This window comes from Ursus americanus, chromosome 5, assembly GCF_024610735.1.
Source record: "Ursus americanus isolate L20-20 chromosome 5, mUrsAme1.1.p, whole genome shotgun sequence".
Taxonomy (NCBI): Eukaryota; Metazoa; Chordata; class Mammalia; order Carnivora; family Ursidae; genus Ursus; species Ursus americanus.
In genome coordinates, this window is record NC_142131.1 from 49,818,426 (window position 1) to 49,842,510 (window position 24,085).

The window sequence follows — 24,085 nt, forward strand, 5'->3', positions numbered from 1 at the left end:
CAGACTGGATCTTAGAACAAAAGAAGGACGTTAGGGGAAAACTGGTGAAATCCTACTAAGTCCTGTACATCAGCTAATTGTATTGTACTAAGGTTAATGTCTTAGTTTTGATACATGTTCTATGATTATGTAAAATGTTAAAAAAAAGCTGAGTGAAGGGTACTGAGACTTTTTTTAAAAACTATTTTATTAGATGTAAATTATCGCAAAATTTAAAAATTAACTATTAGAAAGACAAAGGAAAAAAAGTCACCATATATTGTGATAAGGAAAGAAGGAAGGAAGAGAAGAAGGGATAAAAGAAAGAAGGAAGGAGGAAGGGAGGGAGGGAGGGAGGGAGGGAGGGAGGGAAGGTAGGGCGGAAGGAAGATTCTCAATTAAAGAGATATTCAGGAAGTTTGAAAAATGCTGACAAATTCCTCAGTGGATATGAGTCATTCATTTGAAACCTTTCCAATGCATACAGAGTCAGAAGGTGACATAATATGGTGGTTAATAACACAGACTTTAGGACAAGATATAGCTTAGTTTAAGACTTGGCTTGATCACTTATTAGCATTGTCTCTAATGACACATTACTTTATCCTCTGAAACTAGGTTTTCTCATATGTAAAATAAGGATGTGACTAGTACCAACTTCATAGGATTTTTATGAAGATAAAATGGAGCCATACACATAAAGCTCTTAGCACATGTCTGGCATATAGAAAGCACTTAATAAATGGAAGCCATTAATATTAGCACAGAAACTGGCACTAAAGATTAATAATTCCCTCATTCCATTCAGCCTTATCCAATCTTGCCCATTCTCTAAGCGCCAGTGGAAACTCAATGTCTTTATAAAGACTACGATAAGTTCTCTAACCCATTTTGTTTATGATGTACTATGTACTGTGTAGTTATCATTCATTATTATTTTATGCGTGGTGGTCATAGTCCATCAATTAGACTATATGACCCTTGATGATAAAGACCACCTTGTTCCTTCTTATATTTTCCTTGGCATCAGTGTCGAGTACATAGTAGGTATTCAAAAAGACAAGCAAGTTTATGATTATGCTATTTTAAAATGTTTCTCAGGGAATCTGGTACCACCATGGATTTAATCACTGGGAATTTAGAGTCCTGTCAAAACAGGAGTTGAGGAGGTAAACATATCCTCAAAAGCCCTTTAAAGAAGAAATAAAAAGTCTTTCAGAATCTTCTTCACTCCAAATGCAAACTAAATTAGATTCTTCACTACTATCTCTGGGGTTTATGTCATGTGTTTTTCTCTTGTAAAGAAGGCACTTTCAGATAAAGTCTCTCAGGGACTTCCACAAACACATTTCTTTAGCTGAAAACCATTCTCCCAGGAAATTCACCCAAAATTCTTAATAATTTCCACATTCAGATACCATGACCACAGACAACACCAGGAAGAGAAACATCATTTCTTCAAACAATTCCCTTATGTAGCATTACGGTTTCTTAAGTGCTTTTAAGTGTTTTGTTTTAATTGATTCTCATAAAAACTCTGAGAGGCTGTCTAGAAAGTATTATTATCCCCAGTTTGCAGATAAGACAACTGAGGCCCAGACTTGCCAAAAATCACACAATTAGGAAGTTGCAATTATAGGTCTCTTGTCTCATTCATCGAGCATTTATTGAGCGTTTCCCATAGGCTTTCCTGCACTGTTTGCTCCCTCAGCTCACATGCCCACTTCTGTCATAGCGTTGTGCTCATCATGAAGGATTACAATCATCTACTTAATTGTCTGAGTCCTCCCCTGGACTACAAGCTTCTTTCAGGCAAGCATTTGTCTTGCCCCAGCTCTATTCCTAGTACCCAGCGCCAAGAAGACACTCAATAAAGCACTTGTGGAATAGATGAATGGGGACAACTAAAAAAAATGGTGCTAAAGGATATGCCAAAAAGAGCTCAAATTAATTGTTTTGGATGAATGCAAATGACATCATCACTTTTGCAGATCTTCTCACCTTATAACCCAGTTCTTCCCAAAAGAGAGACTGGCTTTTGGGATATAACACAGTGCACTCTCGGGGAAGGAGAGAAGACAGTAAGACTAAGTGGTCATTGGAGAAGCATGAAATGAAGTCTGGTTACTATAGTACTCTCTGTAAAAGCTTGTTTTATCTAAATAAGTTGTAATCCTGACTTTGTCATACTCCCTAGGCAACTCTCACTTCTTCCCAAGAAAAGGATAGAAGTGACAACTTTTGATTTGGAGTTACCAAACTAAAGGGAATTAATGTTCCTAAATGAAAGTAAGACAAGCTCACTGACTCCCAGGATGGCGGAATACTGGAAGAGATTCCTAAGGGATTGAAAAATCAGCCCCTGAAAATCTTCTATGTGACATATTCGCCTTCCTGAGCTTTTTTCAGCTACAGCAGCCTATGTCTTACTTCTCTTCCTGTCCTACATTCTACATCAACATTACTGCTCCTACCTCCTTCATTGCAACATCTCCTTCTTTCAATTCATAGCTATTTGGTTGCACAAGCCCTACCTTCAGATCAGAACCATGAAACATTTGAGGCACTTGTGGTTTTTCAGAAAGTTGGCAGAGAGTTTGTTCTCCATAGTGATGGCATCAATTTCCCCATGTGGGAAAAACGCCAGTCGCTAGTAACAGTATGTGATGCTAAGCACCCCGAGTGGTTCCAGGAGGCTGTGTGGTGTCTGAAAAGAGCACCAAATAGGAATTCGAAGACACAGTTCTGGCCTTGACTCTTACAAACACTTCAACACGACCTTGGATAAATCACCCAGTTTCTCTGATGCTCTGTTTTATTTTCTCATCTCTAAAGTCAGCATGGGCCCTTCTAGATCCTGTGTGCTAAGTTCTGCTGTGCTACTGACAACTTGTACTGGGGATGGAGAAGGGTGGGGGTATGTGATTAGGAAATCTTGACAACCAAAGAGCTTTTTCTTTCAGACTAATTAACAGTGTGGACTGTTTTTTTCTCTTGTTCCAGAAAAACTGGAAGACAAATAGAACAGGTTTGGGGAGACAATCTGGGTCAACATGGAAGGAAATATGTATTAGTTAAAATCAAAGGCATTGCCCACAGAAGAATAAAGAATAAGAGAAGTCATTTGTAATCACTAAAAAAACAGAAAGTCACTAAAGAAAAAATATGCATAGTAATTTATATTTAACCTGCTCTAAATAAAAATAACCAACAGATAAGTTCACTGTTTGGACCATCTGTATCTGATAAGCATAAGTTTAAATCCTGGCACCATCTGCTCAACTGGAATTTAATACCGTATCAATCTGCCAAATCACAATTATGATCGCAAGGACAGCAGCCTCGTGGCGTGTGATCTAAATAGTGACCATTCTCTAATAGGATGAGAAACCAGAGCCAGGCCAACTTGGATGGAAATTATTTTAGTGCTTTATGTTCACCCTGATTAAAACCAAATAGAGGCATGTAACTGGCGGAGCCACAAGCAGCCCAACTTTCAGAGTAGGAGAAACATTCTGAGTAGAGCTCAGAATACCCAAGAACCTAGCACTAAAGAGAAGGAACAATGAAGGCAGAGAATCAAAGTAGAGATTTAAAAGTATATCTGTCCATCTATGGAAAGTCACTCCTTACCTAACCATCTGACCTACTGTCTTAGATTAGCCATGGGGCATTTTTCAGTGGGGAGCAGGCAAGCCATTAAAACATACTCCATTACTGAGATAGTGATTGCCAGCCTGAGAGATCCTTAAATTTTCAGACTCTTAAAATTATCTCGTCCAAAAACTTTACGAGTGAGAAGAAAACTGAGTCCCACAGGATCAGGCAACTTTCCCAGGTCACCACCCAGCTAGGAGCAGAACAAATCTTTCCCCCTGAACCAATGCTTATCCCATGATGCCTCCCCCAGAGTCCCCGCAGCTAAAGACACTTACACAGATTTTCCTCTTCTTACCAAAAAGCATCATGTGATTTTCAAGCTACTCACATTGTTGCCTTTCTTAAATTTCTCCACCTATCTTACTGTATTAAAACTATGTTTCTCTAAGATAGTATCTTTCATAATTTTTAGCTCCATTTTACAAAATATGAGTTATTCATATTTTATATTATCTCTATATCACTATGGAGGAGTTATATCCATAATTTTTAAGTAAGTGTGATTATAATAGCACAATCTCTATAATACTCGATTCTAGACATACCGGACTAACCATCAGTTCCATAAAACTCCCTGGAACCATTCCTTTAAAGATCTGTGTACATGCTGTTTGCACCCACTGTTGCTTCCCCCTGAATGGCCCTCCCCTATTCCACACCCCCACCAGCCCAACTCTTGCTCATCTTTAAAGACCCAACTCGAATGTTGCCTCTTCTTCAGAGCTTTCCCTGACCTGATCCAAAAGGCAGAATTCGTTTCTCTCTCCGCATTTTATTTGTTCCTCGAATCTAGGACTTACTAATTATCTGATAATGATTTATATTTGTATTTGTGTCTCCACTAGAGTTTGAGCACCTCATGGGCAGAGACGGGGTTTTATGTATCTCCAGCATCTAACAGTGCCTGGCATGCAGGAGGGCCTAGGAAAATGTTCTGTTGTCTAATGATGTCAATGCTATAACAGTCATTGCCAAGATCTGCACCATTTTTCTTGTTCTACACTCCAGACATTAACAATGACCTTTTGGTACAAAAACTACCACAGTCAGTAAGTATTGGGTAAAGCCCATAACACCGATAAGAGTTGGGGGTACAGAGAAGGAAGGAGGATGTTCACACTCTGAGGCTATTTCAATTCTAATGGTGGGTTTTGTGTCTTTTACAATAAGAATCAGACATTAAAATGTGTCCAAAGGGCATGAGGCTCATTCCCACAGACATGAATTTTCAATAGTAAATCTAAAAATAGCTGTCTGAAGTTTAATAAGGAATAGGGAATGTTACAGTATAATTTTCTATCTAAAAAGCCAAAAAACTCATTTCAATAATAATAATATAAAAAAGTAATATTCATTGACAGCTTACCATAACCCAGGCACTTCACTAAGCACTTCCTATTCATAATTTCATTAAAACTTCTCAGCAACTCCATAAAGTAGTTACTGTTATCATTCCCATTTTATAGATGAGGAAACTGAGTCATCAAGAGTTTAGGTAACTCGTATGCCCAAAGTCAAACAAGAAATAAGTGGTAGAGTGAGGGTTTGACCCAGTCAGATGGATTCCACAGCTCCTGGTCTAGTTCAATACAAACTAGGAAAACCAAGAGCTCAGTAAATTCGCTGAAGCTCCTGTTGCTAATCAGGAGAAAGAGGACTTTAGCTTAGCCTTTCTTAGCTCTGGACAGGGAAGCTACATGCTGGTAGACACTCTAGAACCTCCAAAGAACGGGGAAACATGAGACCTATACCAACCCAAAGGAACAAATTGTGAAAAGGTTGAAATCACTTAATCCGTAGGCCACGCTTTGTGCATAAAACCAAGATTATTGCCTATGCAAAATGATTGCCCCCAAAAGCATAAACTGAGAACGTTTTATTCCATCAGCTGGGTGTGCTTGTGTACTTTCATGGGTTGGAAATTGAGCTCGGCTTTAATGAGGCTAGTGTGTATATTTCCTGGCAATTATTTATTTATTGTTCATTGGACAGCTTTTAGCTTTCATCCAAAGAGACAGTGATGTATTTCTGTTTTCATTAGGAGAGAGAGCAAAAAGCTGAGGTCCCTTTAGGGAGAGATTGGTTTCTGGCCCATCTTATTTTTGATCATAGTAATTGTTGTCTTTGGAAAAGGGGGGAGATTATAATGAGTATGGTTTATACATGTATTAACAACTTCTTAATACAGTGCATTGTAGTTTGCTGAGTGTTCTCCTATAGGCATCATCTTATTTGAACCACACAACAAGCCAGTGAGGCAGGTGGATTTGTTCCCATTGTTTGCAGGAAGGCCAGACTCAGTTTGCCCAGTGGCTAGCCTTGGCTCTGTAAGCAGCACAATTGGGGTATGAAACTAGCCTGATTCCAAGTCTCGGATCTTCTACTAAACCAGCCACTATGTTCGCTGGTCTTTGTGGTTTGAATGAAGTTGCTTAGAAACTACCCCACTGGCTCAGCGCCTCTTATATCACCCAAACAACTTGTGATCCCTGGGATAGAGAAGAAATACGTGGTAAATATAAGTCATTCAACCAGGGCACCTGGATGGCTCAGTCGGTTAAGCGTCTGCCTTCGACCCAGATTATGATGCCAGGGGTTCTGGGATCGATCGAGCCCCATGCCAGGGTCCCCCCTCAGTAGGCAGCCTGCTTCTCCCTCTCCCCCTGCTGCTGTGCACGCTTGCTCCATCTCCCTCTCTCTCTCTAATAAATAAATAAAATATATTTTTAAAAGTGACTCACCAAGACAGCCTGGATAAAAAAAAATTAATAAAATAAAATGTGTAAAGCTTTTCTATATTACATTCTCACAAGAGAGTTAAAAATCCGAACTTTCGCTTGTGGAGTGAGGTTGGCGAGCACCAGTTTTAGAGATAAATGGCCAGAGTCTCTACTAAATAGGGAGGTTTGAAAATTCATCTGGACTTGAATTTGGAACATCCAAAGGCAACATCAGAAGCAAAAATAACTCATCTGCTTCCCGTTGCTGAGACTTGGCCGCTGGTGTGGCACCTGTTTGGCATCACATGAGTGGAGAATGTAAACGCTTCTGTACAAAAGCGAAAAACAATCCTTGAAGATTAGATTCCTTACAATAGATCATCTCCTCCTACTGGTTTTTTTTTTAATTTTTGTTTTATTTTTTTACCTAAGCAGAAAATACTATAATTGTGTTTTAAACCTTGGAGACTTTTGTCTAATAAATACTGTGGTGTCCTAGGTGTAAAACAGATGCTGTGGAGATTCAATGGGGAGTACTCATTAGTGCGTTTTAATTCTTCCTCTTCCCCTCCCCAGCGCGGACTGCCAGAGCAGGAGAGGATTTATCAAAACCAGATAAAGCTGGCCGGCACAATTCAAACACCTGGGCAATTTTGCCTTATCTTCCTAGGTAAGCTGGGTTCTTTTGTGTTCATTATCTGTCCTGTTTCTGGAAGATCTAAAGTATAAAACAAGAAAAAGCTGGCTGTAACAATGGATTCCATTTAACGTACAAATAATGGAATAGCACAGTCCTTTGGGGACAGGACTATGATGGACAGCACCTGAAGCCATTATCACTAAACTCTTTGTTTTGTCCAATAAAACAAAAAGAGGTAGGATGGGAAAAGAAAAAAGCCCTCAGAGTAGGGCTGACATGCAAACTTCAGACATCTCTTCTTCCTTCCGTGCATCTTCCCCAAGCTTGGGAAGAAAGCCGTGATAGAGGAGACTCCCCGCAGGTCGTAAAATTCAGATGGAAACAGACTCGACCTTGATGGTATCAAGCCCTCACAATGTAGATTTCTACATAATAAAGTAATGAATTTAAAATGATAACATCAGAATTTCTTCTAAGTTGGAAGGAAAATGACAAAGATCACAGACTTCACCTCCACCTGGGCCACAAGAACAAAAGAAAATTTTTCTTAAACTTTAACTTTCACAATTGACATCACATTCTTTTATTTAACAGTTGATGTGGTTTCCTTTATGAGACTGGAGGCTCACTCATGCTGGAAATATGGCAGGTACCTGCAAAGCACTCACCAAAATCTAGAAGACACAGTTCTACAATGAATGAAAAACAACTGTTCTGCCTGAAACAGCTTCCATGTTTCTAATCTTGCATTAAAAAGTAACTACGGCGGCGCCTGGCTGACTCAGCCGGTTAAGCTTCCAACTCTTGATTTTGTCTCAGGTCATGATCTCGGGGTCCTGAGATGGAGCCACAGTATAGGGCTCTATGCTCAGCGGGGTGCCTAGGATTCTCTCTCTCTCCCTCTGCCCCCACCCCCCCCCAACACTCTTCTTTCTCTCCCTCTCTCTCTCCCTCTCAAAAAGAAAAAAGTAACTACAAAATCTCTGGGTCTACTGATGAATCTGTACATGATTTCAGTGAGCAACATCAGGCTCCTTAAAATGTGAGCCTCTAAAGCTTCACTTTGCAAGACAGTAACCATTTAGCTGTAGGTGGCTAGTGAGCACTGAATCATGGCACGTGTAACTGAAGAGTTTGATTTTTGAATTTTATTGTGTTAATTATTTTAAATTTTAAAAATTGAGGCAACGAAAAATATGTAGAAATATATTGAAATGATAATATTTTTATGTATTGGGTTAAATAAAATATTTTACTCAAATTAATTTTACTCGTTTTACTTTTTTTTTTTTTCATGTAGCTACTAGAATATTTTCAATTATATACATGGCTCCTTTTACGTTTCTACTGCCCAAAAGATGGCAGAATCTCCCTTACAGATAGAATCTACCTTGGATCTAAGGGAGGACTCTATTTTAGATACCATCACAAGATGTTTATTTTCCAGAAGGAAAAAGACTGTGTGGTAGCTTGGACTTCTGGTAGAATGGTCTCGTATCACAAAGGCTGAAATCCCAGGTTCTAGAAACCCGTGTCTCAGGTCTGAACACTAGCTCTGCTTTTTACTAGCTGTGCAACCTTAGGAAGTTGCTTCACCCCTTTGAGCCCATTACTTTGAGTGTTCAGATAGTGAAAGAATATATTCAGCGAGTAAGTGCTCAGAATGTATCAGCTAGTTATTACTATCATTGTCATTAGCAACAATTCTAAAATACTACTGTTGTTATTTGAAGATTATTAGGGGATGACCTAAAATTCCAAACATGAATTTAAGAAAAATTCTGATCTTATAGACCACATGTATGAATTTGCAAGGGACTAATAGTCTATCTTTTGGCAAACCATCAAGTAGCAAGAACATTCAAAACTTGAGATTAGGGGCGCCTAGGTGGCACAGCGGTTAGGCGTCTGCCTTCGGCTCAGGGCGTGATCCTGGCGTTATGGGATCGAGCCCCACATCAGGCTCCTCCGCTATGAGCCTGCTTCTTTCTCTCCCACTCCCCCTGCTTGTGTTCCCTCTCTCACTGGCTGTCTCTATCTCTGTCAAATAAATAAATAAAATCTTTAAAAAAAAAAAACTTGAGACTAGTTTCCTCTTCTTAATGAAGAATTAATGATATGATTGGAAACCTCTATCCTTTCTTTGTGTGGTGCTTCCATTTCCAGACTACTCTTGACACCAGACAGCAATGAAGGTTTAGCAGAGGATGGAGAGGGACTTTTTCAACTTCGTAGCTTAGCCTAATGCACATCCAACACAGGCAGTATTCACGGAGAGTGATTTAAGCCTCTACTGCTTTGGCTCCTCCAACCTACATTATAGGAATACATACCATTGACTCTATCACTAGATTAAAGCGTAGAATGAAAGATGAGTCCCAGAAAAGGAATTACAATATTAGCATGAAATAACAATTTAGGAGAACATATAATTTGTATGTGAATTTGCTTATGACTCTACATCCACACTAGAATATAGGCATTATGAGAGCAGAAACTTCATTCATCCTGAATCCCTAGTACTTAGAACTATCTGGTGGTGAGTAGGTGCTCAATAAATATTTATCAAATACATGAATGAAAAGACTCAGTAAGCCAAATAGCTTAAAGGAAGAAATGTATGGCAATGGTCCAAAAAAGTATACCCCAAATCATAGATAATCTTAAAATGTTCCATAAACATCGAACAATAGGATATGAATTTTGCTAACACTAAATTAACAATGCAAACAGAAAGAAGACACTGATGAAAATGTTTTGTGGTTCCTTGGTACCTACAAGTCTCCCCAGCATCTAGGATCAAGTCCAGTAGCTTAGCACGTCATGTCAGGCCCTTCACCATCTGCTCTATCTGAGCTCTCTAGACTGGGCCTTCGCCGCTCCCTGCCCTTAAGCTCCAACCATGAGGTTCAGAAAACAAGCCAGGTAGCCATGTTCAGCCTCATTTCCATGCCTTGGCACCTGCTAGTCCTTCTACCTATAATGTTATTCCTTGTATTATCTGCCCGATAAGCTCCTCATTCTTTATGACTTTGCTTTAAAACAAGGCCCCTGAGGGAAGATCCTGAATTGAATACACTGAATTGAATACTTCCTCTTTTATTTTTTTCCAATACTTGAATCAATTCTATATCATAAAGACATCCCATATATTCATACATAACATACCCCTTTAGTCAAGTATAAAGATCTTGTTGCATAAATCAAACCAGAGATTTATACCTTACCTGATAAACATTCCCAAATTAAAACAATGTCTTTGAAATACAGTTCTCACGTTGTATACCTTTTTTCTAAACTTAATTTTTTTCCTTCCTAATTGAAAACTCACTCAACTGACTTCAATCCAATGATATTCACTTGCAGTTCTTTGCCTCTGTCAGCCTGCCTCAAGATTCCCACCTTTGTCTCACTTGTAATAACTTTATGAGATATATGCTTCTTATCACCAATATCAGCACTTTCATTTTCTACTTATTACTCATTTTTTATAATCTAATAATGGCAAGATGCACTAAAATATTGAAATAATGATTCAAGTACTTTCGCACTGGCACGGGTGATAACACAGCTACAGTTGAATTATCAACTGCAATTTCATACAATACCTTTCATCCTTGTAGCCCTGCATGTGGAACACTGCAGCACACTGCTGTTTAGTAGGTGCTTAATGAATCTAGGTTGGTGAATGGCAGGTTTGGTAGGCAAATGACCCAAAGCTTTTGCAAGTTCTCAGCCCCTTTAACTAGCCATGGCATAGAGGCAGAGAACATTCCATCTGTAAGCCACCATGCACAGTGGGTGAAAGAGATGAGTCTTACACACTAGATTTAAATCCCAGTGCTGATGCCGCCTAGCATGGGGATCTTGGACTTAATTACCAACTCCCAGCCTCAACTTTTCTTTCTACAATGAGGATAATAGAGTCATTATGAAATTGAAATAACATTAGTCTTGTGCTTTCAAGATGAGCACAGATGATCTTTGAATATTCCCAAACCCTCTCTTCCGAAAATCACATCTTCCACCCTCCCTCAGCCACACACTTTCGTGGTCGTGACCCAAACTGTATCATAATCAATCGCTTGACCCTCTGTAAGCCCAATTTCTCACGGCTCACTATCTCCTCCCAGCTTTCCAGCTCATTTTCTCCAGTACTAGATTCCAACAACCTTTTGACTTCCTAGGAACTTCAACCCATTAATCCCATACCTTTTCATTGTCCTTCATGTCCTCACTGAATATCTTAGTAACTTAAATTCAATAATCAGTTATTTTAATAACTCTCTTGCATACGACTCATCTACCCCTACTTCGCAAAACCTCACACCCAATGGTTAGGATCACATCTGGGCCTGCTTCCAACCTGCACCCATGCAGCTGGAGAAAGATGCACAACCGTATTAAATGGATTCACTTTAAATTCATGACCATTTACCTCAAGTGGGTCCTTAATGTTCCCAGTGAATAATACATTCCCCTAGTTCATTCATTCCCCACCATTCTAGGTAACCATTTTATACTGTCTATTCTTTCCTCAAACCTCAAATACTTCCTTCCGTATCCTCAGTCTTGAAGCTCCTTATTTTACTGAACAAATAGAAGTGACCCAAAGGAGCTCAGTAAGTTCCCACCAAAGCACACCACCTGTGTCTGTACCCATATAGTCTATTACCATTATATATATGTATATATATACATATCTATATCTATATGTATATATATGTATATATATACATATCTATATCTATATGTATATATATATATATATTTCATTTTCATACATATATACATGTGTGTATACATTTACTATTACTCTATCTATTACATATTCATGCACCCTATTACTCTGGATGAACTGACAAGGCTCATAACAAAGGATAAACTCATGCACTCAATCCCATTCTTTCTTACTTATCCAAGGATATCACTCAAGCTATCTCTCCTTTCTCTCCTATTGTCTATTTTTCCCCTAACAACTGGATCCTTCCTATCAGCATACAACTATACTGTTCCTTCTACCATCTTTTAAAAAATCCTCTTTTGGTATCAGTTTCTGTATTACTAATTTCTATCTCACTTTATAGGAAGGATCTGTACTCTATGGACAATCCAAGGTAATTTAGTAATTAAAAAAGCATTCTGTCTTTCAAGTCAGACGGACTTGACCAGTGTCTAAATCCTGATTTTATTATCCACTAGCTGCAAGCCTGGGTAAGGCTCTCCCTAGGTCTCAGTTTTCTCATTTATAAGATGGAAAAAATAATCCTCACCGCCCCCCCACCCCGGGCTGTTCTGAAGAGAGAATATGGTAATATCTACAAAGCACTTATCACAGTCTTTGCTGTGTGATTTAGACTCAATCAGTGGCATTTATAATTAATGTTAGAAAAGAGCAAACAGTTAAATGGAGTAAATAAAAAACCGTAAGACATGGGGAAAAGCCAAGAGTTTCATACTTCCACATCTCTAGGGTTCTAGGATTTTCATCAAGATTTAGAAGGGAAAGGTGCTAAGGAGGTTGATTGGTTTTAAAACCAAGAACCGGAGGAGTTAAGATGGCGGAGGAGTAGGGGACCCCTTTTTCAGCCGGTCCGCTGGGTCGAGCTGGATAGGTACAAGACCACCCTGAACATCCACGGTATCAGCCTGAGACGCAGGAAGATACATCTGGATCCCTACAAATGAACATCTCCAGCGCTGAGTATTGAGGTACGAAGCGGGGAGCCGTGAAACCGCGCACAGATATTGGAAGATAAACGGAAGGGGGTGGGAGCCGCCGCATTCGGGCTCCGGGAAGCAGTGGCCACCTACACGGGGGAACGGGCGGACTCGCGGACGGCACCCGCGAGAGAACAGACTGGGACCGTGAGCGGGGAGCGCACGCCACCAGACTTCTCACAGAGCTCCGGTGCGCTCACTGGAATCAGACTGAGACCGGGAGATCCAGGAGTGCGCGGGGCGGCTGGCGGCTGGCGGTGTTAGAAACACAAAGGACAGAGACGCGCCGGCCCTGGAAGTGAGGGCTGGGACACCGGGTGTGGGGCGCACATCCCGGGACGCTGCAGGGTTGAGCAGCACCAACAGAAACAGAGTTAAAGTGGCCAGAACATCAGTGGAGAGCGGTCCGCGATCCCTCTGTTCTGAGACAGAGGCTGAGATTCAGCAACTGCTGCTCTGACTCTCAGAAGAGGCACAGCAAACCGCCAAGGAAAGCCGCCAGAGAACAAAAGCCTGGAAATACCAGCTCACAGGGTGCCCATCCCCATCCCCCCTCGCAGGGGACACGGAGACTTTACCCAAACAGGGTTGCCTGAGTATCGGCGCGGCAGGCCCCTCCCCCAGAAGGCAGGCTGAAAAATCAAGAAGCCCACATCCCTAAGATCCCTATAAAATAAGGGCACACGGCCTGGGTCCCAGTCAATAATTTGGGCTCTGGACAACCCCGCAACCTCTCCTCATCAGAATGACGAGAAGGAGAAATCTCCCCCCAGCAAAGAAAACACAATGAGTCTGTGGCCTCTGCCACAGAACTAATGGATATGGATATAACCAAATTATCAGAAATGGAATTCAGAATAACAATGGTCAAGATGATGTGTAGACTTGAAAAAAGTATTAACGAAAACGTTAATGAGAATATAGAATCTCTAAGGGCGGAAATGAGAGCGAATCTGGCAGAAATTAAAAATTCTATGAGCCAAATGCAGTCAAAACTAGAGGCTCTGACGGCCAAGGTGAATGAGGCAGAAGAACATATCAGCGAATTGGAGGATGGGTTAGTAGAAGAGAAAGCTAGAATAGAATCTGGACTCAAAAAAATCCACGCACAGGAATGTAGGTTACGGGACATTACTGACTCAATGAAATGTTCCAATGTCAGAATCATTGGCATCCCCAAGGGGGTGGAGAAAAACAGAGGTCTAGAAGAGATATTTGAACAAATTGTAGCTGAAAACTTCCCTAATCTAGCAAGGGAAACAAACATTCGTGTCCAAGAGGCAGAGAGGACCCCTCCCAAGCTCAACCACGACAAACCTACGCCACGTCACGTCATAGTGCATTTCGCAAATATTAGATCCAAGGATACAGTACTGAAAGCAGCCAGGGCAAAGAAATTTCTCACGTACCAAGGCAAAGGTATCAGAATTACATCAGACCTGTCTACACAGACCTGGAATGAGAGAAAGGGTTGGGGGGGGCATTTTTAAAGCTCTTCCAGGGAAAAACATGCAGCCAAGGATCCTTTATCCAGCAAGGCTGTCATTCAGAATTGATGGAGAAATAAAGACCTTCCAGAATCGCCAGTCATTGACCAATTTCGTAACCACAAAACCAGCCCTACAGGAGATATTAAGGGGGGTTTTTTAAAAGCAAAAAGGCCCCAAGAGTGATACAGAACAGAAAGTCACAATCTATAGAAACAAAGACTTTACTGGCAACATGGCATCATTAAAATCATATCTCTCAATAATCAGTCTCAATGTAAATGGCCTAAATGCTCCCATAATGCCACAGGGTCACGGATTGGATAAAAAGACATGACCCATCCATCTGCTGTCTACAAGAGACTCATTTTGAACCTAAAGATACATTCAGACTGAAAGTAAAGGGATGGAACGCCATCTTTCACGCCAATGGACCTCAAAAGAAAGCTGGGGTAGCAATTCTCATATCAGACAGATTGGATTTTAAAGACTATACTTAGAGACACAGAAGGGCACTATATTATTCTTAAAGGATGTATCCAACAAGTGGATATGACAATTATAAATATATATGCCCCCAACAGGGGAGCAGCAAGATACACAAGCCAACTCTTAACCACAATAAAGAGACATATAGATAAAAATACGTTAATAGTAGGGGACCTCAACACTCCACTATCAGAAGTAGACAGAGCACCCATGCAGAATATCAACAAAGAAACAAGGGCTTTTAATGCCATACTCGACAAGTTGGACCTCATAGATATATATAGAACACTACACCCCAGAACCAAAGAATACTCATTCTATTCTAATGCCCATGGAACATTCTCAAGAATAGACCATGTTCTGGGTCACGAAACAGGCCTCAACCGATACCAAAAGACTGAAATTATTCCCTGCATATTCTCAGACCACAACGCTCTGAAATTGGAACTCAACCACAACGAAAAATTTGGAAGAAACTCAGACACTTGGAGACTAAGAACCATCCTGATCAGGAATGATTCGATAAACCAGGAAATCAAAAATCAATTTAAACCATTTATGGAGACCAAGGAGAATGAAAACACAATGGTCCAAAACCTATGGGATACTGCAAAGGCAGTCCTAAGGGGGAAATACATAGCCATCCAAGCCTCACTCAGAAGAATAGAAAAATCTAAAATGCAGTTTTTATATTCTCACCTCAAGAAGCTGGAACAGCAACAGAGGGACAGGCCTAATCCACGCACGAGGAAGCAGTTGACCAAGATTAGAGCAGAAATCAATGAATTAGAAACCAGGAGTACAGTAGAGCAGATCAACAGAACTAGAAGCTGGTTCGAGAGAATTAATAAAATTGACAGACCATTTTCAAGACTTATCCAAAAGAATAGAGAAAGGACTCAAATTAATAAAATTATGAATGAAAAAGGAGAGGTCACAACCAACACCAATGAAATTGGAAGGATTATTAGAAACTTTTATCAACAGCTTTATGCCAATAAATTAAGCAATCTGGAAGAGATGGAGGACTTCCTGGAAACCTACAAACTACCAAGACTGAGACAGGAAGAAATTGATTTTTTAAACAGGCCAATTAATTATGAAGAGATTGAGTCAGTGATAAACAACCTTCCAAAAAACAAAACTCCAGGCCTGGATGGTTTTCCTGGGGAATTCTACCAAACATTCAAAGAAGAAATAATACCTATTCTCCTAAAGCTATTTCAAAAAATAGAAACAGAAGGAAAGCTACAAAACTCATTCTATGAGGCCAATATTACCTTGATCCCCAAACCCGGCAAAGACCCCATCAAAAAGGAGAATTACAGACCTATTTCCCTAATGAATATGGATGCCAAAATCCTCAACAAGATCCTGGCTAATAGAATCCAACAGTACATTAACAGGATTATCCATCATGACCAAGTGGGATTCATCCCTGGGATGCAAGGGTGGTGTAACATTCACAAATCGATCAGCGTGATACATCATATCAACAAGAAAAGACTCAGGAACCATATGATCCTCTCAATTGATGCCAAAAAAGCATTTGACAAAATACAGCATCCTTTCCTGATTAAAACCTATCAGAGTGTAGGGATAAAGGGTACATTCTTCAATCTCATAAAAACCATCTATGAAAAGCCTACTGCAAATATCATTCTCAATGGGGAAAGCTGGAAGCCTTTCCCTTAAGATCAGGAACACGACAAGGATGCCCAAACTCGCCACTATTATTCAACATAGTACTAGAAGTCCTTGCAACAGCAATCAGACAACAAAGAGGGATAAAAGGTATCCAAATTAGCAAAGAAGAAGTCAAAATGTCTCTCTTCGCAGATGACATGATACTCTATATGGAAACCCAAAAGAATCCACCCCCAAACTATTAGAAGTTATAGAGCAATTCAGTAACGTGGCGGGATACAAAATCAATGCTCAGAAATCAGTTGCATTTCTATACACGAATAAAGAGACTGAAGAAAGAGAAATTAGGGAATCCATCCCATTTACAATAGCACCAAAAAACATACGTTATCTTGGAATTAACTTAACCAGAGACGTAAAGGACCTATATTCTAGAAACTATAAATCACTCTTGAAAGACATTGAGGAAGACAGAAAAAGATGGAAAAATATTCCATGCTCATGGATCAGAAGAATTAACATCGTTAAAATGTCCATGCTACCCAGAGCAATCTACACTTTTAATGCTATCCCAATCAAAATACCGATGACATTTTTCAAAGAACTGGAACAAATAGTCCTTAAATTTGTGTGGAACCAGAAAAGGCCCTGAATCGCCAAGGAACTGTTGAAAAGGAAAAACAAAGCTGGGGGCATCACAATGCCGGATTTCAAGCTGTACTACAAAGCTGTGATCACAAAGACAGCATGGTACTGGCACAAAAACAGACACATAGACCAATGGCACAGAACAGAGAACCCAAAAATGGACCCTCGGCTCTTTGGGCAACTAATATTTGATAAAGCAGGAAAAAACATCCGGTGGAAAAAAGACAAGTCTCTTCAATAAATGGTGCTAGGAAAATTGGACAGCTACATGCAAAAGAATGAAACTTGACCACTCTCTCACACCATACACAAAGATTGACTCCAAATGGATGAAAGACTTCGATGTGAGACAGGAATCCATCAAAATCCTAGAGGAGAAATAGGCAGCAACCTCTACAACATCGGCCAAAGCAACCTTTTTCATGACACATCTCCAAAGGCAAGAGAAACAAAAGATAAAATGAACTTGTGGGACTCCATCAAGATAAAAAGCTCCTGCACAGCCAAGGAAACAGTCAAAAAAACTAAGAGGCAGCCCACGGAATGGGAGAATATATTTGCAAATGATACTACAGATAAAAGACTGGTATCCAAGATCTACAAAGAACTTCTCAAACTCAATATGCGAGAAACAAATAAACAAATCATAAAATGGGCAGAAGATATGAACACACCCTTTTCCAATGAGGACATACAAATGGCTAAAAGACACATGAAAAAATGTTCAAAATCATTAGCCATCAGGGAAATTCAAATCAAAACCACACTAAGATACCACCTTACACCAGTTAGAATGGCAAAAATTGACAAGGCAAGAAACAACAATTGTTGGAGAGGATGTGGAGAAAGGGGATCCCTCCTACATTGTTGGTGGGAATGCAAGTTGGTACAGCCACTCTGGAAAACAGTGTGGAGGTCCCTTAAAAAGTTAAAACTTGAGCTACCCTATGACCCAGCCATTGCACTACTGGGTATTTACCCCAAAGATACAGGTGTAGTGAAGAGAAGGACCATATGCACCCCAATTTTCATAGCAGCATTGTCCACAATAGCTAAATCATGGAAGGAACCAAGATGCCCTTCAACAGATGACTGGATTAAGAAGTTGTGGTCCAGGGGCGCCTGGGTGGCACAGTCGTTGAGCGTCTGCCTTTGGCTCAGGGCGTGATCCCAGCGTTCCGGGGATCGAGTCCCACATCGGGCTCCTCCGCTGGGAGCCTGCTTCTTCCTCTCCCACTCCCCCTGCTGTGTTCCCTCTCTCACTGGCTGTCTCTCTGTCACATAAATAAATAAAATCTTAAAAAAAAAAAAAAAGTTGTGGTCCATATATACAATGGAATATTACTCAGCTATCAGAAAGAACGAGTTCTCAACATTTGCTGCAACATGGACGGCACTGGAGGAGATTATGCTAAGTGAAATAAGTCAAGCAGAGAAAGACAATTATCATATGACTTCTCTCATCTATGGAACATAAGAACTAGGAAGATCGGTAGGGGAAGAAAGGGATAAAGAAAGGGGGGGTAATCAGAAGGGGGAATGAAACATGAGAGACTATGGACTCTGAGAAACAAACTGAGGGCTTCAGAGGGGGCGGAGGGGGAATGGGATAGGCTGGTGATGGGTAGTAAGGAGGGCAAGTATTGCATGGTGCACTGGGTGTTATACGCACCTAATGAATCATCGAACTTTACATCAAAAACCAGGGATGTACTGTATGGTGACTAACATAATATAATAAAAATAAATTAAAAAAAAAGAAGTATAAGGCAAACTTAATGTATTACCAAGCCACACTCTCAACAAATTGGCATAGACAGTAGTTTAAAACACACTAGCTCTGTTAGTTGTGGGGTATATAAATTGTAGTTGGAGAGAGCAAGATATTGTGAAGTTAGGGTATAGTCATTATGAGTTAATTACACTGAGATTGATTTTTTTTGGAAAATTAATAAAATCTAATGACAGCTTTGTCCTAAAACTTTGAATATAAAATATCTTTTATGCTCTTTAACAAAATTAATTAGGCTAATAAAATGTGTGCATAAATATTCTCAAAAAATAAAAAAATAAAAAAAAAATAAAACCAAGAACCAATGTTTCTTTTTAGTTTTTGGTTGTAACCTTACTGCTGTATATGGCCAGGCTTTTAAGGTAATATAAAGCTATTAATAATAAAAAATACTTAACTACAATTATATTCTCAAGTTACTCTCCCCAAAGTAAAAACTAGGCGAGCTAAAAGAGGAGCTCATTTTCAGTACTTTTTACGATTTAAACAGTGTTCTGAATTGTCATAGATTCATATCTAAAATGTGCCTTTTCCCTGGGGACCAACAACCTCTGTCAGGGCATCTGGATTAATCTTGTTTATGACTACCTCACTCATCTCAGTTTTACTACTGATTATAGAACCAGAAACTGCTCATATGCCTTTGTGTTTTTTACTTTTAAGGATTTTATACATGTGTGTATATACTTTTTTTTTTTTTTTTTGCTTAGGTATTTAGGAAGACAAGGATAAATTCTTCCTATTCCATTTCAAATGTTTTTGACATCTTTTTGTACGATGAAATGTGCCTCTTCATATTTGTGGTACCTAGGAAATCAAGTTCTTAAAAATAATGCTGTGTAGGAGTCTCCGGGAGAAGAGATTGTGTCCCAGAAGTTCTGTGTGGGTAACTGAGGACAGATTCGCAGATTTCAGCCCAATCTGGTTTATTTTTTTTAAAGCTGTATCATGGGGGAAATCGTGTTCCTAAAGGCTTGAAATTTGAAGGGGAAAAAGACTGGGAAATCATCCCTGTCCAGCACCTTCTGCCATCCCACCCCCTCCTGGAGGCTGTACGTGGGTTCCTCACTTAATCTTGGGAGGTGGTTCCCTTGAAGAGCTGCTTCTGGCACTTCAGAAAAGCGAGCACTGCCATCTGGCACTGCTGTGGTATGGCATGACAGTAAAGAGTGTGAGAACCGGGGTCGGGGCAAATGGGGTTTTCATTCTGCTTGTCCCAGTTATTAGATCTCGCAGCAGCAACTTGGGTCTAAGGGGTAGAGAGATTAAATTCAGCCCCATCACCCACCCATGATCTCCCTCAGGCTGCCCTCACCCTGTTCTTGATATGGACAAATGAACTTCTCTCAAACTTAACACTACTTGGTTTTCCTATACAGAAATTCTGAAGCACCCACTAACAGTGACCTTGAGGAAGTTGGACCTCTCCGAGTCCCAGTTTTTTACTGTAGAGTTTTCGGGAGGATTAAAAGAGAAACACTTGACGTGAACCCGACACAGAGTTCAAAAAAGGATAACCATGATTATTGTTCACACCGCCGAGTTCAAATACATGTCACTGCATACCTGTGTTTTCTTTCTTTCTCCTCAGGAGGACTTCAGCAGCAAATTAAGATAGCAATTATTTGATTACATCGCATCTGGTTGTTTGGAAGAAAACTCGTTTTCCCATAAAAGGAAGCAAATTACCAAGGCAAATCACAGACTATAAACAATATGAAAATATAGCTATGATAAAAAGAAAGTGTTCCTGCTGTTTTTATACAGAAGAATATGGCTGGTATGAGGTATGATTTCCAAACACCCTCAAAATAGATTTTTTGTTTACAATTAATTCTTCATGTCAGGATAGAAAGCACCATTTCAACCAGAGATTTTACCCTAGCCCCTTAAGCTCAATGGAGAAAAGATACATTATATTGATCTAATAGAATGATATACTAACTTTAGGCTTTATTCACAGTAGAGAAAACACCTGCAAACTTACTAGGTAGAGCACATATAAAGTTGGTTGTAAAAACTATTTTCCAGGCCTTCTTTCAAAACCTGTGACTCCCACTGCTTGTGTTGTTGCACAAAAATTTAAAGTAGCTAATTAAGGTAGTTAGTTACCTTTCTTTCTCTGTAATATACCGAAGATAGAGGCAAAATTAATTTATTTTTGCTCTTTACTTTTTCTAATAGTTGCCTTTCTTCAGTTCATCCTTCATTTACACTTGTCTTCCAAACAAAACGTAAGTAAAATGAAAGTAAAAGAAGTAGAAAATACACAGCTAAGAACCTGACCAAAAATGTAAAAAGAAAATTTTTCGAAAGATGAAAATTCACCATTTGTTTAGGATGTCCAGGTTAAGGTTTCTCAAGCAGCTACACTGAGCCCTGGGTTTCCTGGAACTACCCCAAGGGCCACCAGGAAAAAAAGAAAAGAAAAGAAAAGAAAAGAAAAGAAAAGAAAAGAAAAGAAAAGAAAAGAAAAGAAAAAGGCAGAAGGGGAAATGGGAAGGGGAAGACTGTCTTACAACCAATTGTCATTTAAATTGAAATGAGGCCACTTTTTTTTTTTAAGATTTTATTTTATTTATTTGACAGAGAGAGACAGCCAGCGAGAGAGGGAACACAAGCAGGGGGAGTGGGAGAGGAAGAAGCAGGCTTCCAGAGGGGGAGCCTGATGCGGGGCTCAATCCCCAAACTCCAGGATCACGCCCTGAGCCAAAGGCAGACGCTTAACGACTGAGCCACCCAGGCGCCCCTGAAATGAGGCCACTTTAAAAGATTCTCTATGTTGGCTGCACAGAGAACTGCAATTAAAGCCTGAGGATTCAAAGAGAGGAAACTGAAGCATGGAATCCTGAGATCCTGCATCTCCCAGGATGCTCTGATTTTATAAATCAAGTCAGTACTCTCCCTGGTGTGAAAGATACACTTCAAGCTCCCACCCAGCATTACCGTTTATGGGGCTTCAAAAAGGGATTTGTGTTTATCCATTTGGCCAGTACCTTCACACGAGAAGTCTGTGATCATGACGCAAGTGGAGATCAGAATAGACCCCACATATGTTGACTCTGTGCTACTCAACCTTATACAATAAGAATGCTAGTGCTGCAGTGCCATTAAAACCCATTTGCACATTCTGACCATTCGTTTCTAAATGCCTTAACAACTTTCCAAATAAGCAGATTTCATCTCTCTTTTCTTAACACATCCTCCTGATGTTCACTCAAGCTAAGATAAAATCTGCCTTCATAGCTCACATCTACCAAGCAACATCGCTTTACACCTGCCATACTACCTAGCTCTGAGTGTCCCATGAGACAGTGAGATAAGTCCACTTTTCCCTTTACAGAGCCTAAGACCTGAGTGCTAGACAGGCTAAGCAACTCATCGAAGCGAGTTTCCACCGTTGTCTCCCTCTGTTATCCAATCTCTCGGGGTTTACATTTGGTGCCTTCTGCTTTTTCACCCTCATTCATTTCTACCCCTCTAGCCAGAGATGATATATGTACCACATGCATATATATATGCAGTTGCCTTCACCATGAGAGGGAATCCTACTATCATAATTTTACAAGTGGAGAGAGAAAAAATAACTTCTCAAGTGCCTACACTGTACTAGACTCTAGGGTACAAGAGCGCTCCTGCCACCAGGAAGCTTACAGTCAACTGTAATGACAGGTGTGAACAGTGCTATGCTGGAAACACCGTGCTCAATAGAGAATAAGGAGGCCATCTTTTCCTTCAGCTGGGACGGTAATGGGAAGTCTTTCCAAGGAAAACCCACTGAAGCCTAACTGAAGGACTCAGAAAGGCAAGGAGTGCAAGGAAGAGTGTTTTGGGGGAGGTGACACAGGCGAGTCTTCAGGCGGCAGCAGACTGGCCGGCAGAAAGAACCATCAGAAGTCTGGTGTGATGGATCACTGTGGATAGACGAGTGTCTTCGAGGGGCAGGGGAGGCGAGCTTACAGAGGGGACTAGAAGTGCAGGTGTGATGTGAAGTGTGTTTCCTTCCTGCAAGGTCAGGAAGTGTGTGTAGTAATAGCCCAGTGGAGTGAAACCAGGGGTCAGCAGCTTGACTCTTGATGTGATAGCGTGAGGGATCAGTCCTAACGGCTCCATATTCTCTCAGTTTCTTCTTCTAGGTCCAAACATGCCTATGTATAAGATGAACTAAAAGAGCCTGGAGATGAAGTAGCTGGCTACTGATGAGATAAGCCAGTAAAATGGCCCAGCCCTGGCTTCATCCTCACAACACCACCAAGAGAGAAGCTTCCTTGCGCCCTTTTACAGATGAGTGTTCTGAGGTGTAAAGAAGGTACGATACTTGCCCAAAGATGCTCTCCTAGGAAGTGACAAAACGAAGGTTTTTACCCAGATAGTTCTGAGACCGTCAGTTTATCGACCACATTTTCACTGTCACTTAGAGAATGCACCCATGGTTAAAAGCAAATGTCAGGTAACACTGGAAGCAAATCTCATTCACTTTACATTTCACGTTTTCTTTATTTAAAAATGTGGTGTATGAATTTATTCATTCATTCCACAAATGCTTATGGTCACCTCCTATGTGTTCCCACCTGGTAGTTACTGAAATTGAGTTGTACATGAGACTGACTAGGTAAGTCAGTAATCCTGAGATAAAGTTAAAACGATAATAATGACATATACCATTTTGAGAATCATTACAAATGGAGACTACAGACATAATTATAAAGTATCTTTATACACATATTGCTAGTCATCCAAGGCTATCATTTGGCTTCTGATTTTGCGCATACACTTTCCCAAGACAAAGGTTTGAATGGGAAAGAGAATTGAAGAGTTTTTTAAGATATTGGTTCCTGAACTAAAATCACTCACACAGCTACCACTGGAAAAAATCTAATGAGATTTCTCCAATGAGAAATGAAATGATTGCTAGTGATCTTAAGGTTCTGCTAAGCCATCCTAGGATATAATTTTTATGACTCTATCAGCCAGCTAGTATCTTAAAGTCAACAAATGTATTAAAGATTCAAGCATTTTTCTCCTCTCCAAGCAATAAAATAAACTCTGGTTTAATTTTCTGACAGCCCAAGTTCAGATTAGGGGCTCCTTTTCGATTTTCATATCCATTTACTCTTCCCCATCACACTAGATCGAAATTGCCCATTTACTAGTCTAATTTCTCTCTAAACCATATGCTCCATGAAAGCATTGACCATATGCTTCTTGTTTACCGCTGAAACCCTGGAATTGCATGAAGTCTCTGGTGCATAGTAGGTGTCCAATAAATATCTCTGGAAGAATGGGTCAACCATCGAAGAGA

At 40.2% G+C, this 24,085-nt stretch overlaps 1 protein-coding gene and 1 long non-coding RNA gene across 15 annotated transcripts in view; one reads left to right on the plus strand and one right to left on the minus strand.

Annotated features, from left to right (window-relative positions):
• LOC148110098 (uncharacterized) overlaps positions 1–20,701 on the plus strand; it is a 51,115-nt gene extending 30,414 nt beyond the window's left edge. For 4 of the 14 annotated variants that reach the window (XR_015724531.1, XR_015724530.1, XR_015724529.1 and 1 more), the window contains 2 exons: positions 6,936–7,029; positions 20,375–20,634. This is a non-coding gene — a long non-coding RNA (uncharacterized LOC148110098). Of the gene's footprint in view, positions 1–6,935; positions 7,030–7,593; positions 8,207–20,374 lie in introns of those variants that run through there. The other 10 variants (XR_015724544.1, XR_015724536.1, XR_015724543.1 and 7 more) reach the window with 10 other exon arrangements.
• The window catches only part of KCTD16 (potassium channel tetramerization domain containing 16), a 268,317-nt gene that overhangs the window by 224,402 nt on the left and 19,830 nt on the right, over positions 1–24,085 (minus strand). The gene's annotated exons all lie outside the window — the stretch shown is intronic.